This window comes from Jaculus jaculus, chromosome 19 (genome assembly GCF_020740685.1).
Source record: "Jaculus jaculus isolate mJacJac1 chromosome 19, mJacJac1.mat.Y.cur, whole genome shotgun sequence".
Classification (NCBI taxonomy): domain Eukaryota; kingdom Metazoa; phylum Chordata; class Mammalia; order Rodentia; family Dipodidae; genus Jaculus; species Jaculus jaculus.
This window is the reverse complement of record NC_059120.1, coordinates 33,982,558-34,000,354: the sequence shown is the minus strand read 5'-3', so window position 1 is coordinate 34,000,354 and position 17,797 is coordinate 33,982,558. Positions and strand designations below refer to the sequence as shown.

The 17,797-nt window shown below is 40.3% G+C and overlaps 2 pseudogenes; one reads left to right on the top strand and one right to left on the bottom strand.

Annotated features, from left to right (window-relative positions):
- Nucleotides 1–10,593: 10,593 nt before the first annotated feature.
- Nucleotides 10,594–11,237, bottom strand: LOC101595086 (annotated as a pseudogene).
- Nucleotides 11,238–12,368: 1,131 nt separating this feature from the next.
- On the top strand, nucleotides 12,369–12,756 carry LOC101594794 (annotated as a pseudogene).
- The last annotated feature ends 5,041 nt before the right edge of the window (nucleotides 12,757–17,797 follow it).

Sequence of the window (17,797 nt, the reverse complement as noted above, 5' to 3'; positions counted from 1 at the left end):
AAACCACTAGTTTTAAGAACCAGTTTTAGGATCACATTCCCATGTAATTGGTTGCACATTCTTGTTTCCTCTGTTGAAAGATCCTCATTAGACACTTCAATGCCTAACAACCAATGACTTGTCTTCTTCACCAGAAAGATCTAAAAAGGTGACTGGGAGTTGGGAAGCTTGAATTCACACCACTAATTCAGACTTTCTTTAGGAATACACCTCAAATTGGTAAATTGGAGGCCTGGAAATGTCAATGCCGGTGGTAGGAGACAGAAATTGGCTAGGCATTCAGGGCAAAAGAATCCCCAAAATGAGGCGAGCTGTTAGTGCTTTGTGTTTCTTCTCAGGAGTCTGGGGAGAGTGTTCCCTTACTTTCTGACCCTGTGCCATGGTGGTGGGCCACACCCAAGGGAGGATGCTGGTGTCCAGGAAGCCAGCATGATATTAAAGAAATTCCTTGGAATTCCCTGTGAAACACTCTGTGGGGAAATCAAGGGAAGATACCTCAAGTCACTTCAGCTAGAAATGGAGTTGGTGTCATTTGAGAGGCAGCAGTGGATTTCACCAAGCAAGAGTGGCAGCTCCTGGATGCTGCTCAGAGGACCTTCTGCAAAGATGTGATGCTGGGGAACTACAACAGCCTGGTGTCTTTGGGGCATTGTGTGACCAAACCAGAGTTAATCTTCAAGTTGGAGCATGGATTTGCATCATGGAGTGTGGCTCAAGCCCCAATTCTGAGCCTTCCTGGTAAAGTGCCAATTTGTTGATCTAGGGGGAAATAAAGAAGTCGTTGAAGAACAGGACTCCTTGAGCACTCAGGCCCCTCCAAAAGAGTCTACGTTTTTCCTGTTTCCCCAGTGCAGGTCAGCTAGCCCAGTCTCAAAGGTTGTAATCTCTCAAACAATTTGCAGGGTAGGATTTCACTCTAGACCACACTGACCTGCAACCCACTCTGCAGTCCCTGGCTGGCCTTGATCTCAAAATGATCCTCCTACCACTGCTTCCCAAGTGCTGGAATTAAAGATGTGCACCAGCTTTCCTGGAGGATGTTTTTCTAAAAGAACAGAATGTTCAAAAGTAAATCCATGAGACAAATCATTATGAATGTAAACTAAGCCTGGAAACATTCAATAGGAAATCACCCCTCACAAAAAATCCGCGAATTTACCCAGTTGAAATTCCACACATATATAAAGATTGCATTTTTTGTGAGAAGCCATATGAATGTAATGAAGGTGTAAAACCTTTCCTCCAGAAGTTCCTTCTTATTATGCACCAGTTTTAATCAGCATGTCACAATTCACTCTGCATCTGCTCTCTCATAAAGATGAGAAGCTATATGTATGTACAGATAGCAGGTATACTTCATCATGTAATCAAGACCCCATTGGCCATCAGACAACTCATACAGGTGAAAAGCTGTATAACTGTGAAGCATGTGGAAAAACTTTTTCCTGTAAATCCAGCCTCCCTCGGCATAGAAGAACTCATACTGGTTTGAAACCTTACAAATGTGATGAATGTGGAAAAGCTTTTGGCAAAAAGTCACATCTCAGTATGCATCTTAAAATTCATAGAGGTGAGAAGCCATATGAATGTAGTGAATGTGGAAAAACTTTCTCCCATAAGTCACACCTCACAGGCCATCAGAAAATTCACATTTGCAAGAAGATTCTCCATCAGAAAATTCATACAGGTGAGAAGCCATATGAATGTAATGAATGTGGAAAACCTTTCTACCAGAAGTTCCTTCTCACAATGCACCAGAAAACTCATACAGGTGAGGAGCCTTATGAACGTAAAGAATGTGGGAAACATTCACCCAGAAATTCTTACTCATTGTCCACCACAGAACTCACACACGTGAGCAGCCTTTTAAATGTAATGAATGTGGCAAAAGTTTCTCCACGAATGGGCATGCTAGGGCCTTCAGCTGCTGCAAATGAACTCCAGATGCATGTGCCACCTTGTGCATCTGGCTGATATTGGTCCTGGGGAATCAAACCTGGGCCCTTTGGCTTTGCAGGTAAGCACCTTAACTACTAAGCCATTTCTTCAGCCCTCAGATCTTTTTAAAATTATTTATTTATTTGTAAGCAGAGAGATCAAGAGAAGAAAGATAGACAGAATGGACACATCAGGGTCTCTAGTCATTCCAAACAAACTCCAAATGCATACACACTGTGCATCTGGCTTTATGTGGGCACTGGGGAGTCAAACCTAGGTTGTTAGGCTTTTCAGGTAAGTGCCTTGACTACTGAGCTATCTCTCTAGTCCTAACATCAGATCTTGAACTGCTTTCTGCTGAATGAGGGCAGAAAGATATGGTAGATAGAGTCTCTTATAGGGAGATGGCATTATTCTCAAGGCCCAACAGAGAAACCTATCAGTCAAATGTCACATATACTAGATCTGTGTCACCTGATACAAAATTATGAACATTAGTAACATAAGCTTTGGAGCCTATATTGGAAGCCAAGAAGTCTACCACTGTGAGGTGGGGATGGAAGGCAGTCCTGTCAGAAGTGGTGAGTGTTCTGCTCTTAATGGGTGATCAAGACAGCCCATACAGATGGAGCTGGATTATTGTATCACTATCTGGGTGTGAGTGGCCTATAAGTGAGAAGAAATAAGTTAAAATGGCAGTTGAGTATACAAGGTCCAAAGATGAAGAAAATGACTATGAAGGTTACAATGGGTTGATCTTTTTCCACTAAGAAAAACTTGAGATCCACTCCCAGAACTGTTCACTAAATGGCATGGTAGCATCCAACATGGTCTGAATCTGTTTATATAGGTCTTGTAAAGCAGATGAGACATAAACAGAGTTATCAGGGATGTAGACACAACATTCAACCTTAATAATGGCACATGTGCCACCTCGGGCTGCCATGAAGATGTCTAGAGCCATGAAATTCTGTGTGATCATTTTCCTCATCATTTGAACTTCAGAATTAAGAAAGGAGAGTCTCAACTGGGCGTGGTGGCACATGCCTTTAATCCCAGCACTTGGGAGGCAGAGGTAGGAGGATTGTCATGAGTTCAAGGCCACCCTGAGACTACATAGTGAATTCCAGGTCAGCCTGGGCTAGAGTGAGACCCTACCTCAAAGAAAAAAAAAAAAGGATAGTCTCAGGGTGGCCTTGAACTCACAGCAATCATCCTACCTCTGCCTGGGATTAAAGGCATGCACCACCACACCCGGCTACTGTGAATTCAAGACCACTCTGAGACTACATAGTGAATTCCAGGTCAGCATGGACTAGAGTGAGACCCTACTTTGAAAAACAAAACAAAACAAAACAAGACAAAACAAAACAAAACAAAACAGCCAAAGGACCCTGGTTCAATTCTCCAGGACCCACATCAGCCAGCTGCACAAGGTGGCACATGCATCTGAAGGTCGTTTGCAGTGGCTGGATGCCCTGGCATGCCCATTCTCTCTCTCTCTGCCTTTCTCTCTCTCAAATAAAATATATATACACTTCTTTTTTTTTTTAAAAAAAAAGAAGGGATAGTCCCTTAGCTGTGTCATTTAAAACCTTTTGGGTATGTTCAGTCAGAGTTTCTATGTGCCAGATGACATCTTCTAAGCCAATAGATGGAATAAAAACTGAGACTAAATGATCATACCATTGAAAAATATTCCTTGTGCTTTAAAACCTGTAAATTGTCTGGGCACTCCAAGGTTTTGACCTTTTGCCCTTGCATCGAAGGAAATTCCAGAGTGCACTTTTCAATCCATCATGGGGGTAGCCAGGGCCAAGAGTTGGTTCCACAGAACCACTGGGGGCCATTAGATGCTTCCCAGTGTATGTTTGGCCTCAGGATTCATTCAGTAGCAAACCATTTTGATGGTCCTGGCACAAGTCTGAAGTAACCCTTCTTAGGTAATAAACATTATTGGGATATTTTGAGCGAGTATGAGCTCTTTGTTCCCAGCATAAAGGAGCCTTTTTGACTTAAATGATCTTTGGTGGGAGTCATCCACATATATGTATTCCAGATTTGAACATAACTATCCTATATCTATGATTATTCTTCCTTATCATGGAATTAGAACTGTCAGAGAGGAAGCCAACATACCTTTTCATGACTGTCAGTTTACTTCATTGAGATGCTCTTTCTTTGTCCCTGTTTGTTCCTAGTAGAGTTGATAGGCCACTGAAAAACATTCTACCTAGTAACGTGGTTAAGAGTATGAGGGCTAGTTATTTCCTGGTTAATGTATATTTGTAAAATTGGTTCTAGTCATTTTCTTAGAGAGGAGATACCCACTGTGGAAGTCCAGAGGTGTGGAAGTAGGCAAGAGGCCACAAACCTAGCAGGTAATCTAATTACTATCCTGTGCATATTCTTGGGCCCATAGAAGGAATGAGTTTTCATGCTGGGTATAATCGGATAGAAAGAAAAGGCTGAACAACACTAAGGATAGAAAGTGAGGCATGCTTTCGAGTGAGAGGAAGAGTAGATTTATCTGTTTGTGTCTTGTATCATGCTTTGCTGTACCCCTTTGTGTTTTGTTATCTTTTTCTCTCTGAATGTTTAAGACCAAGCATGCAGCCAAATTTTAATTCACAACATAATTTTGGAGGTCACTAATGGCTTTCCAAAGGAGACTCTAGGGATCTGAAAGGAGTACTGGTGCTGCCTGTTTGAATGAGTTAGGACTGTGCTGGCCACGTAGCCTTCTCTCTTTTGGGAAGCCTAGAGGACTGATTTCTCCTTAATCACATTACTAGGAGGGGCCTTCTTTAAGTGCCTTTATTAAAACGAAGTCTTCTGAGCAAAATGAAGGCGCCCTGATATCATCCTTTTTGAGGTTTGTCTTAGTTCTGAGAGGACTTGTTGCAATTTAGATAAATCTGTAATATATTAGCCAGGTAGTCTCAGGGTCATGTAGCAGGTCTCTGGAAAGGAAGGGCCTGCCATATAATGCCTCAAAAGGAGTTAATCCCTTTGAGTCCTGGAGTGCTTATTAACTGAACTTAGGGTAGTGGCAATAGTCAATGAGGTCTGCCTGGCCCAATTTTTTAAGGATGCTAATGTGTGTAAGGATAATAGACCATATACACCAAGGAACAATGCTTACAGACTAGGTAAGGGAATCATTGTCTAAGAGGTTGAGAAAAAAATGCATAATTTTTTGGTTTACTCAGTAGAAGAAAGTGCTTTTGAATGATGTAGTTAGCTGGTCTCAGATTTTTGTCAACAAAATTTCTTGTGGAAAATATGGAGAACATTCATTTCCAATTCCTACATGCTGGCCTCACATTTGGAGCTAAGACAGCTAAAAACTGAACTCAGGAGTGCTCATAGGAATGCTCTTAGTCATGCAAAAAAATTATTTTAAAAAAGTCAATAACCTGAATGTTCTCTTCTGGAGGTTGAGAAATTGAGACAGGCTAGCCTGGAACTCTGTGGGCCAGACTGACCTTAACATGAGATGACACTCCTGCCTCTGCTTCAAAAGTGCTGGGATTACACAGAAGTCCTGCCACTCCTGGCTCCAAATCTTAATTTTGGGAAATTATTGCAAAGTCATACTTCACTAGACCCATGACCAAACAAGGGTATCCTATGTAGAGTGATTATCATATAAACTTTCTGGAACATTCTGAAATATAAATGAGTTATAGTGTTCTCAAATGCTCAGTTGTGACTACCATGCCACATATGCAAAATTTTATTTGAAAAGCATTATGATGAAGTCTACTATAATAATCCTGTCTACAGACTGACCAGAATATTACGCATTGCACAAAGGTCGGGGCTCACAATACTCAGAAAGTGTGTCTCAATACTTCACAGTGAAATCTGCACCAGCCGAGAGATTCATTAAGTAAAAAGGCAAAGAGAGAGATGGTTAGATTCCCTGACCTTCTTCGTTGAACACAATGTCCTTGACTATTGTAAGTCATGTCAGAACATATCTGTTTGAGGAATCTTGATTTTAATGCTGCTTCTTTTCTCCATCTCTCACCACCAAGGCTGGTTGCCAATACTTGTTAACAGTGCAGCAGGATGTAAGCAAGCACTGGCCAGCCTTAAGGACTCCAGGAACAGCTTCTGTGGCACTATGTTCCTCTTAGGAATTTGCCTTGGCAAAATTCTTGCATTATATTGAGACTGACACAGGTGATTCAGAAAGGATACAATTCTGCTAAATCTTTAAAATACCCAGGGTTAAGGGGATTTTCTTGATTTACAAAGGATGTTTTCTTTTCCTTCTTTCTCTTTTTTGGGGGAGGGAGGCGCTTGTCGAGGTGGGATTTTGCTCAAGCTCTAACCTGGGTTGACCTGGCACTCATTCTGTTGTCTCAGGGTGGCCTCAAAGTAATCCTTGTATCTCTGCTCCTGAATGCTTGGGTAAAAGCCATGCAGTACTATGCCTGGCAGGATGCTGTATGTATATGTTGGAGATAATACTTTACAGTTTAAAATTTTTTAAATTATTTTATGTATTTATTTATCTGAGAGAGAGAATCTGTATGAATGCGCACACCTGGAGCACCCCCATCCCCTGCCACTTCAAATGAGCTCTAGAAGCATGTGGCATCTTGTGCATCTGGCTTTATGTGGGTGCTTGGGAATTAAACCTGGGTTCTTTGGCTTTGCAGGCAAGCACCTTAATGACTGAGCAATCTCTCCAACTCCAATTTAAATTTTTTACAAGCTAGGGGCAAACATGCTTTCACCAAATAATTTATTTTTGTGAAAATTTATCCATCCTTTCTATCTTCTTTAAATAACCCATTTAATACCAAATTACTCTTATTGTATTTAAATATTGTGACAAGAGTAAGGTACTTGCTTTCATTTATTTCTACAGTTTCACCCTATAGCTGTAATACATGATTCACATTTCATGGTGAATTAATAATTTACATTAAAAATATAGGATATAAAGATGAAACATAAAAATGGGCATGACATTTTAAGTAAGCAGGCACTTTCAAAAAGTAGTGTCATTAAGAAGTAGCAATTTATAACCTCTTATCAAAAGAAACTATCGGGCTGGAGAGATGGTTTAGTGGTTAAGTGTTTTCCTGTGAAGCCTAAGGACCCCGGTTTGAGGCTCGATTCCCCAGGACCCACATTAGCCAGATGCACAAGGGGGCGCCCGCGTCTGGAGTTTGTTAGCAGTGGCTGGAAACCCTGGCGTGTCCATTCTCTCTCTGTGTGTCTTTTTCTCTCTCTGTCACACTCAAATAAATAAATAAAAATGAACAAAAAAATTTTAAAAAGAAACTATCAAGAGCAGGGCATGCAATTAATATGAGAATCTGAAGTAATGCTCAGCCCAGGCTGTAAGTGAAAACTTTTTGCTGAGAGCCAGTGCTGTGCTCAGAATAAGGTTTGTGTTCAAACAATACTGCACACTTGCCTTCTTAAAGTGTAGAGTGTAGTCAGAAGAAAGTCTCCATGCTTTACCTTTCTGAAGTATACTATGTAGTCAGAAGAGATTCTGCAAGCTTTACTTCCTGAAAAGTACAGTGCAGACAGAAAAGATACTGCATGCTTTACTTTCTGGAAGTATAGAGTGTGGCACACTGCATGCTTTACCTTCATGAAATATACAATGTAATCAGAAGAGATAATGCACTTTGCCTTTTTGAATTATATAGTGTAGACAAAAGAGATAATTACATGCTTAACCTTCCTGAAGTGTACAGTGGTTAGAAGAAATACAGGGCTGGAGAGATGGTTTAACGGTTAAGTGCTTGTCTGTGAAGGCTAAGGACCCTGGTTTGAGGCTTGATTCTTCAGGACCCACGTTAGCCAGATGCACAAGGGGGCGCATGCATCTGGAGTTCGTTTGCAGTGGCTGGAGGCCCTGATGCGCCCATTCTCGCTCTCTCTCTGTCTGTTGCTCTCAAATAAATAAATAAACAAAAAATTATAAAAAAAAGAAATATAGCACACTTTACTTCCCAGAAGTATACAGTGCAGTCAGAAGAGATACTGCATGCCTTACCTTCCTGAGGTGTACAGTGTACTAGGAAAATATGCTGCACAACTTACTTTACTGATGGGTACAGTGTGATCAGAGAGACAATGCACGCTTTACCTTTCAGAAGTGTATGATCAGAAGAGATACTGCACACTTTGCCTTCTGGAAGTGTACAATGTAGTCAGAAGGGATACTGAATGTTCTACCTTCTGGACATATCCCATGCAGTCATAAGAGATACTGAATGCTTTAGCTTCCCAAAGTATACAGTGTAGTTAGAAGGGATACACTTTACCTTCGTAAGGTGTACAGTGTAGTAGGAAAAGATACTGTACAATTTACCTTACTGATGTGTACAGTGTGGTTAGAAGTGGTAACTGCACACTTTATCTTTAAGAAGCATACAGAATAGTCAGAAGAGATACTGCATGCTTTACTTTCCTCAAGTGTACAGTGTAGTAGAAGAGATACAGAACAATTTACCTTCCAGAAGTTTACAGTGTGATCAGCAGGGATACTGCATGCTTTGCCTTCCTGCACTATGCAGTGTAGTCAGAAGAGATAAGGCACACTTTACCTTCCTGAAGTATACAGTGCAGTCAGAACAGATACTGCATACTGTACCTTCCTGAAGTGTACAGTGTAGTCAGAAGCAATACTGCCTGATTTACCTTCAGGAGTGTATAGTGTACTAAGAAGAGATAAGTGCACAGCTTACCCTCCCAAAGTGTACGGTGTAGTCAGAAGAAATATGGCACACTTTACGTTCCTGAAGTATACTGTGTAGTCAAAGAGACTCTATACCTTTGTGAAGTGTACAGTGTGGTCAGAAGTGATACTACATGCTTTATGTGGGTACTGGGAATATCCAGTGTTGTCAGAAAGATACTTCCCACCTTACCTTCTGGGAGCATACAGTGCTGTCAGAAGAGTTACTAAATGCTTTACCTTTCTGAACTGTGTGGTGTGGCCAGAAGAGATAACTGCAGGCTTTACCTTCTTGTAGTATATGGTGTAGTCTGAAGAGATACCTCATGCTTTACTTTCCTGAATTACACAATGTAATAGGAAAAGGTCCTACATAAATTTCCTTCTGTAAGCATACAATGTGGTCAGAAGAGATACTGCATGCTTTATCTTCTGGGGGTATATATAGCAGTTATAGTAAATACTATAGACTTTACCTTACTGAACTATACATTATGCTCATAATACATGCTGCACACTTTACCTTCCTGAAGTATACAGTGGGATCAGAAGAGAAAAACTAAACCCTTTTGGATGTGTACAGTTTAGTAATTTTAGACTTTAGACATATTGCACACTTTCAGAAGTGTACAGTTTAGTCAGAAGAGATGATGCATGCTTTACCTTCCTTAATGTACAGTATAGTAGAAAGTGATATTGCCCAATTTATTTTCCTGAAGTGTACAGTGTGGTCAATCCTCTAATAGATTCAGGAGTTTTATTAAAGTTTCTTGGTTTTCCAGCTAACATAAAGAGAGCAAAATGTTATATTTCTCTACATTGCTTTATGCCTAGCCTAGAAAAATATAGAAGTCAGGAGGGTCTATGGATGGCAGATAAACAGGAGGCTCTGCTGGGATGAACAGCACTTCCTGGGGCCTGCATTCTTGAGCAAACTCCTTAAGATAAGTGGAACTCCTGGTCACAGGCCTGTTCTTCTTCTTTTTTTAAATAAAGCCATTAAGGGTTTAATCTATTGATCATATCCATATATCCATTGTCAGAGCTCTCAGGATCCAATCACTTCCCAAAAGCCCATCAGCAGCTGAACAAGCCTGAGGCTGCAGCAGACATTTCATATTCAAACCATAACAGTGGTTCACTTAAAAAACACAGCTTCCAGCAAATACAAATATAATTTTAAGTTTCACTCTCTATACTGAAAATACCCAACATTCTAGGCTGGCAACATTTATTCTCTAATTTAAATTTAATATATTTATTTATTTGACCAAGAAAGAAGGAGAGAGAGAGAGACAGAGAGAAAATGGGCACATCAGGGCCTCCAGCCACTGCAAAACTAACTCCAGAACATGTGCGCCCCCTTGTGCATCTGGCTAATGTGGGTCCTGGGGAATTGAATATGGGTCCTTTGGCTTTGCCGGCAAACACTTCAACTGCTAAGCCATCCCTCCAGCCCTGCAACTTAAATTTAAATTTCTAAAGAAAGTCAGAATTTTGATGTGCATTAAAATCTACATTCACATGGACATCTACTGAAAGTTTTCATTGGCTCAGCTTCTGGTCGTCTCTGCATTGAGATTCTAGGTCACGAAAGGCTTAAGGATAAGCACATTCACTTGTTCATACTGTTGGGTCCCCTGGTCCACAAGACTAAAATACAGCAATGTACAGAAAAAGAGCCAGGAAAATGATCTGCAGGGCATTAGACACCATCTTTTCTAGTATGCACACAGGAAAAAGTTGGACTCCCATGATACTATTTGCTTGTTTAGTCTGCAAAGCAAGATTTGGGTTGAAAATCCAAAGTCCAAAGAATTTTTTTTTTAAAGAAACCCTTTCCTTCCAGATACAACAGTGATGTTCCAAGCATTCTGCCCTCAGTGACTAGCTGAGCAGCCCAGTACTCACTCGCCCCTGGTGCACAAAGGTCGCACTGTTTAGTAGACTGTGAACCAGTTGCTGCCGTCACTCGGCATCAGCCCTCCCGTGATGAGCAAAATGAGGTCAACAAACCACCAAATTCCAAGTCCTCCAAGTGTCAGCAGCTTCCCAAGGGCTGTGCCAGTATGTCCCAAGCAGAAACGATCGACCCCAAAGCAGCCCAGGAAGAAAGAGTAGAGCAATGTGGTTATGAAGTAGTGTCCCGTGTACTTTATACAAGGTTTGTTCTCTTGTAGGAAGGTCCTAGGACCCGCACATTCTATTCCTTCTAGGGCTCGGCACTGGACTGCAGTGTGCTCCACATCACGGTAGGCTTGACCCCCAAACTTAAGGCAACCATAACCAAGTTCTTGGAATGCAGTCGCATTTCCCATGTGATCCACAGGCTCCTCACAGTCTATGAACTCATCAGGCAGGTAGGAGCGGAGGATGACCGGAGAGTGGGGGTCGCCATATTCCCAGCTCCAGGTACCTGACGCGCTGTCAGGGTGAGAGATGCCTGCGGAGGTGAGCTCCAGCTCGGCGGTGGCGTTGTACGAATGGCTCCGGGAGACACAGTGCAGCAGCAGCAGGTTCCCCAGCAGCAGGGCTGCCCGCCACAAAGCAGCAGGTAACTCACCGGGTATCCCCCCAGTACCATCTTCCCGGGGGGGCCGAGATGACCCCTACAGTTCTTTTTTTGTTTAGCTTTTATGGCTGTAACTGTCACACATAAATTGTGATTTAGGGATTAACTTCCATCCTGTTTTTCTCTTCTAACATCATGTGGTTATTTCCAATAAAACCTGACATTCTGAATAGTTCACGGTTGACCCCCCCCCCCCACTCCCTCTGGGGAAAGACATGGTATACAAGAACTTCTTTTTCTGTTTTACCCAATAAAAATTTGCTTAACATTCCATGATTTGATGATCTTACTTGTGTGACACCAGACCCCATAACTTCTTGAGGCCTCATCCAGGATCATTTCAAGAGCTCCCTCCCTGACTCTGGGGTGAATGTACGGGGGAAAGACCCCCTAGTCTGGGAGGGAGAACCATATCTCCATCCATCTGCATGTTCCTGGTTTTGAAGTTGGTAGCAAGCCATTGATGGGAAACTTTGCTTAGGACTGGGGAGCCTCTCCTTTACTGGGTAAAGAAACCTCTGGAGGTACTTTTTCCATTCTTTTTGTTTTCCTTTTTCTCTGGTTTAGTATGCTTTTTCTGGGTCCAAGAAGGAAGCTGGACACAGCAATAATTATCATGGATGAAGGATCGAGCCACCCTTGACTCTCTGGCTCTGTTCAGAGATTTCAGAGATCTGTTTCTGGTTCAGTTTTGGTTTAATGGCACATCTGCTTCTGGCTCAGTTTTGGTTTGGCAGCCACGTGGCAATGTCAGGAGAGCTGTTACTGCTAGCATGTTTGTGTTTAGTGTTGTGTTAGTCTTGTCCTCATCTTTGAAGATATAGGTCAAAATTATTCTGTTGAAAAATCTCCTTTAAAACTGATTAAAGGGGGGCTGGAGAGATGGCTTAGCAGTTAAGGTGCTTGCTGTAAAGCCAAAGGACCTAGGTTTGACAACCCAGGACCTATGTAAGCCAGATGCACAAGGGGGCGCACACATCTGGCGTTCATTTGCAGTGGTTGGAGGCCCTGCCATGCCCCTTCTCTCTCTCTCTCTCTACCTTCCTATTTATGTATATCGCTCCCTCTCAAAAAAATAAAAATAAAATATTAAAACTGGGGCCGGCTCCAGACCGGGCTGCGGGGCGTCGGTGCGGCTCCACCATGTCGAAGGTGTCCTTTAAGATCACGCTCATGTCGGACCCGCGGCTGCCCTACAAAGTACTGTGTTCCTGAAAGTACACCTTTTACAGCAGTCTTAAAGTTTTCAGCAGAAGAATTTAAAGTTCCTGCAGTAACAAGTGCAATTATTACCAATGATGGAATAGGAATAAATCCTGCTCAGACTGCTGGAAATGTTTTTCTAAAGCACGGTTCAGAACTACGAATTATTCCTAGAGACTGTGTTGGAAGTCATTAATACATGCAACTTGGAGGACAGTTACAGACCAGAATAAATGTTGATGTTTGTTGTTGCTGTAAAATTGAAATCAGGTCTTTAAGATACTATGAAAATAACAAGAATCAAAGAAACAATGAACGGTGGCTCTTCTGTCCCTCGTTGTTCATACTTTTCATATGAAATGGGAAGCCTTATGAGTGGAGGGCACGACCTCCAGAGAAGGTGGTACAGTTGATGGTTGCTACCTCATAACAATTGAGAGTTCACTTGAGGTAAATTGATTATCTGACTTGGCTAATAATTCTTAGCCAGAACATTTTGAAAGTTAAAGTTCACTGTCATACTTGTATTTGAGTTAAAATATAAAAGGATTATGGGTCATGGATGACAATTCACTTGATATTATCTTACTTGCAAACTCGTAGTTTGATTACTCTATAGTCTGATGACGTTAATAGACATTTCAGTGAAAAATCTTAGTTTTTTAAGTTTCAACCTTAATATATCCTATAAATTTTAATTTCTCATCATGAAGCCAAAAGGTGAATTTTTAGATCTATCCATTGTATCTATAAATATTTTAACTGTGATCTTGCAAAATTCAGTGTTTATAATTGAATTGAGAAAAGTAGAAACATCTTTTGTTGAGTTATGTATTCTTTTAATACCAATTTACATGACAGAAATCCTCAAGAAACCAGTTTTTGAGGATATTTTTGAACAGCGTTCAGAAAGAATGTTGTTGCAGAGGAGACCTGAAGTGTACGCGTGGCTTTGAGCAAAGCAGCACTGACTGGACGTGCTGAAGAGCAGAACTCGCTGAAGACCTGGCCTTTAAGGCAGTGTCACTACTAGTCATCTTGTGGATAAGAAGCCTGGGGAGGGAAGGTGGGAAAGCCCCGATGGCCCGACTGGGACAAGAAAGCAAAGGACAGCAGTGACAAGGAACAGCACTGAGCTGCAGGAAAAGGCCACAGGCTGGACAAACCTAAAAGAATAGGTTGTAGAAAACCGAAAGGGAAGACAAAATACATGACATAGACTTAAGTACCAGATGACAGAGAGGAGGCTATGTTATATGAATGTAAACACTTCAGAAATACCCTTGGTGAAGGTCCGAAGAAAGATTTGTCTGTACAGAGAAAACCTTGATCTCTGCTGTCTTGAAGCATGAATTAAAGGCTCATGACTCAGAGCCGGGGCCCTCTGGAGGCAAGGGGAAGGCAGGTTCTCACTAAATACTCGCTACATTCATGGATAAAGCTCTAGGACCAAGTTTTACCTTGACATGTTTGAGTGTTACAGGGCCTTTATTTATAAGAAAATATAACACACACAGCATCTGAAAGCTACATTAATGGTTTGGGAAATTACTAGATATCGACCACAAATTATCAAAGCAGGGGGTACCAGCTGATACAGGTAATTCTGTTTTTATAAAAATCTAGTACTTAGTGACCCAGCTCTTTATAAAATTAGGCCTCAGTTAAGCAGAACTGTCTGAATACTGTCTTTAAGTTCTGGGCTTAATTATAATTGTCTTCTTTCTCCTCTTATAACACAAGTCTGCCTGCTGCTTGTACAATCCACTTAAATGTCCTTTGCTATAAAGTGATATATTTAATACTTACTTGTTTGGTTTTGAAAATTAAATTGTAATCTCAAAAACATGTATTAAGCAACTAGATGTTTTATTATTAAATGTGATCTGTAAACTCTTTGTGCATAATGTTTTAAAGCATTGTATTTAAATGCATTACTGGTCCATAATGAATATCTTAGGAAAATACATTTTCTAGTACTGTAAAAAACAAACAAACAAACAAAACAACAAAACTGGTTAGAAAACATTTTAACGATCTTAAAAAAAAAGATTAACAATAAAATGATTTAGGCCTATTATCTTAGCTACTTGGGAAGCTGAGACAGGAGGTTCCAATGTGATAGCCTGACTCCACATCTTAAGCCACATGACTTTTAAATTGTTTGATAAAAATAAGTACATAACTTTAATTTAAATTGTGCTTGATATTTCTGCTTTTGTTTGGATTTTAAACAAATAAGACATTGTTTATAGACCCCTTTTGGTTTTTTTCTTAATCCAAATAGTTCAACAGATACCTCCTAAAGTTTTTACTGACATTTAATTTATTTCAAGTCTTTTATTTTTTTTTGGTTCTTGTCTTGAAATGTCAGATTTAAATAAAGCCTTTAAACAATGCCATACTTTGTCACATAATAAGATAAATATAATTACTGAGTTTATGTTCTAGGTCAACTTCAACTTACATAGAGGACTATTAAAAAAAAAAAAACCAAAGCTCTCTTTGCCAGGTATTGTAAAAGATTATACTGTCCTGTTACTTATACTTAAAAGGAGGAGGCAACTGGCTTGAGTTCTAGACCAGCCTGCTTCAAAATAGAAACAAAACTTTGCTTTGTTTACTCCTAATAAAAGCATTTCCAAATGTGTTAAAGGTCTTGATAAAGATCATCCCCAAAATGGTTGTTGTGTTTTGCTTTGTATTCATAGAAAATGTATTTTATGGAGTTTATTAATAGAAACTATCTCAAATCATTGGGTTATATAAAACCTTAAAACATATATACTGGTATTATAAAACAAGGCTGGTTGCCAGGTAGAGATTTTTTGATGATTTAAATACTAAGGAAGTCTTTTTCTTTACAAATATCCAATAATAAGATGGTTAACTCTTTGAAGCCAGACTACTTGCTTCTTTACTAGTGGGTAATAAAATTAATCAATGTGGTGTAGTTTTTCTTAATAGCCTTATAAGAAAGATGGTTAATTATGGGTTGAGATAACTAAAGGAATTGGGAAGGTATTTTTCAATGTTGGACATATAATCCTTGTTAAAATGCTTTTTGGGGGCTGGAAAGATGGCTTAGTGGTTAAGTGCTTGCCTGTGAAGCCTAAGGATCTCAGTTTGAGGCTTGATTTTCCAGGATCCACGTTAGCCAGATGCACAAGGGGGCACACAAGTCTGGAGTTCATTTGCAGTGGCTAGAGGCCCTGGCATACCTATTCTCTCTGTCTCTCTCTGCCTCTTTGTCTGTTGCTCTCAAATAAATGAATAAAAATAAACAAAAATTTTTTTAGAAAAATGCTATGTGAGTGGAACTTAGATCAGAATGTTAAAGTAATGTGGATAAAGATGTGTGTATGTAGAAACAATGTGAGAGATATTTAAAAAAATCACAAATTTTGCCTAAACTTAATTTCCTTGTAAAAGGAACAGAAAGCTAATTCTCAGGCTAAAATATGTTGGGATAGCTTGCTTAACCTTTATCAAACTTATGTCATAGGTAAAACATAAAATTGTTTTATGTTAATAGAAATGTAATGGTACATAAAATCAAAGGATACCAAGATTAAGCTAAAATCATTGGTTGTCAAATGGTGTTTTTTCTTTCAAAACAGATTTATTAAGGGTTATGTTAGAATTTAACTGAATGTTTTGGCTCAGCTAAAGCCAGATTCTGCTCTACTCTATGTAAAGTAACTGTCTCATTTCTGGCATCTTAAGTCCAGTGCTTATATAACAAAATTAACTCTTAAGACATATTCCCTACTTTATGGTACGGCCTCATGCTCAAACAATGGTCCTCAATTGAGAAAAATTATTTCAAACTCTGGTTCTGTTTCCAGTGTTCTCTTGGTAATTGGTACCCACACAGGTATCTGAACTTGCTGGGCTCACCGGCAGGTAGGGCTGTAGGAGAGCCGGTCCCGCCGGTCTCTTCCTGGGCTGAGCAGGATGGTGAGTGTCGACGACTCAGACCCTCTCCTAGTCACCAGGGAAAAATCACACTGAGTCGGGAGACTTGTTGAAGCAGGATCTCACTTTATTGTGACAGACAGGTGCTTACATAGCATTGAGAACGAAGGTGGGGATCTCAGGAAAGGATGAGGTGTAAGGGCTAATAGCATATCGCAACTTTTGAAATGATTGGTTCTAAGCGTGTAAGGAAATTCTAACATTTTTGCAGAAGTAGCAGGCCAGAGGCAATTTGGTGCCCTGCTGAGTCCTAGGTGGCCAGAGAAAGGTCGCCAAACTTTAGCTAGGCTCAGGAAGTTCCACTAGGCCTTGTGTCTGGGCCTCTCAAGGCCCATCATGAACTAATCAAATATGTTTTCAAACACAGGTGCTAAGACTTTATACAGTCTTGCCCTTTTCTGACACATTCTAGGTTAAATTAATTAGTTTGTTTGTAAATTAAATTGTATTTTTTTCAAGACTGGTAATAGGTTTTGTCTATATTTATAGTTATTAGATAGTTAAAGTGTAAGATGTGCTTACTTTCTATGCCTCAGATATGGCTTATGCTGCCACAGGACAACAAAATTTTAAAAGATTGGACAAAATGATTTTAGAAGCTCTTTTGCCATGCTTTAACTAAATCTAGTTAAGTAATCAAATGTGCTCTATATGTACATACACCCAGGATGGTGTAACTTCCTTTCTAAGTGTGTTAATCACCTATGTAGAAGCCAAAGCCAATTGGAATCATCAGAGCAAAAAGGACCAATATTTTTGCTTGTGCTCCCAGGTCATGAGGCCACTGAAGATGATGGGACACTTCTACACTAGCCCCCCTGGTAGGTCACCTGTCTTCCTGAACAGAGAGGATAAACAGACCCAAACAAAAAATGGTATACAGTCTGAAACAGGAGAGTCCTCCTGAGTTCCCAAAGAAGGGAAAACTACTTGGCCAGCATGGCCCCCACTCATCCTGACAGACAGAAAACACCAGTAAGCTAAGGGATACTCCTGGGTTTGTAAAGTCTCTTTGGAGAGCCATTAGTGACCTCCAAAATTAATCCTTGATTAAATTTTGGCTATCTGTTTGGTCTTAAACAGAGATAAATGTATAACCAAAGATAAAAAGTACCTTTAATATACGAATGGCCTATTAAGTAATAACAACAAGGGCTTTCCAAGAAAGGAAAAAAACAAGACCTTAAGACATTTTCCACCACAGTTCTAATTCCATAATAAAGAAAACCAACTATAGATGCCTCTCTGCCTGTCCAGCTCTAAGCCAACCAGAACTGAATACCTGCTCAATATTTCTATAACCAGGACCACTTGTGTCAAGACACCTGCTCTCCTTTGGTGCAAAGGGAGTAACCACCCCATGCATAAATATTTCCTCTCCCACTGTTTGT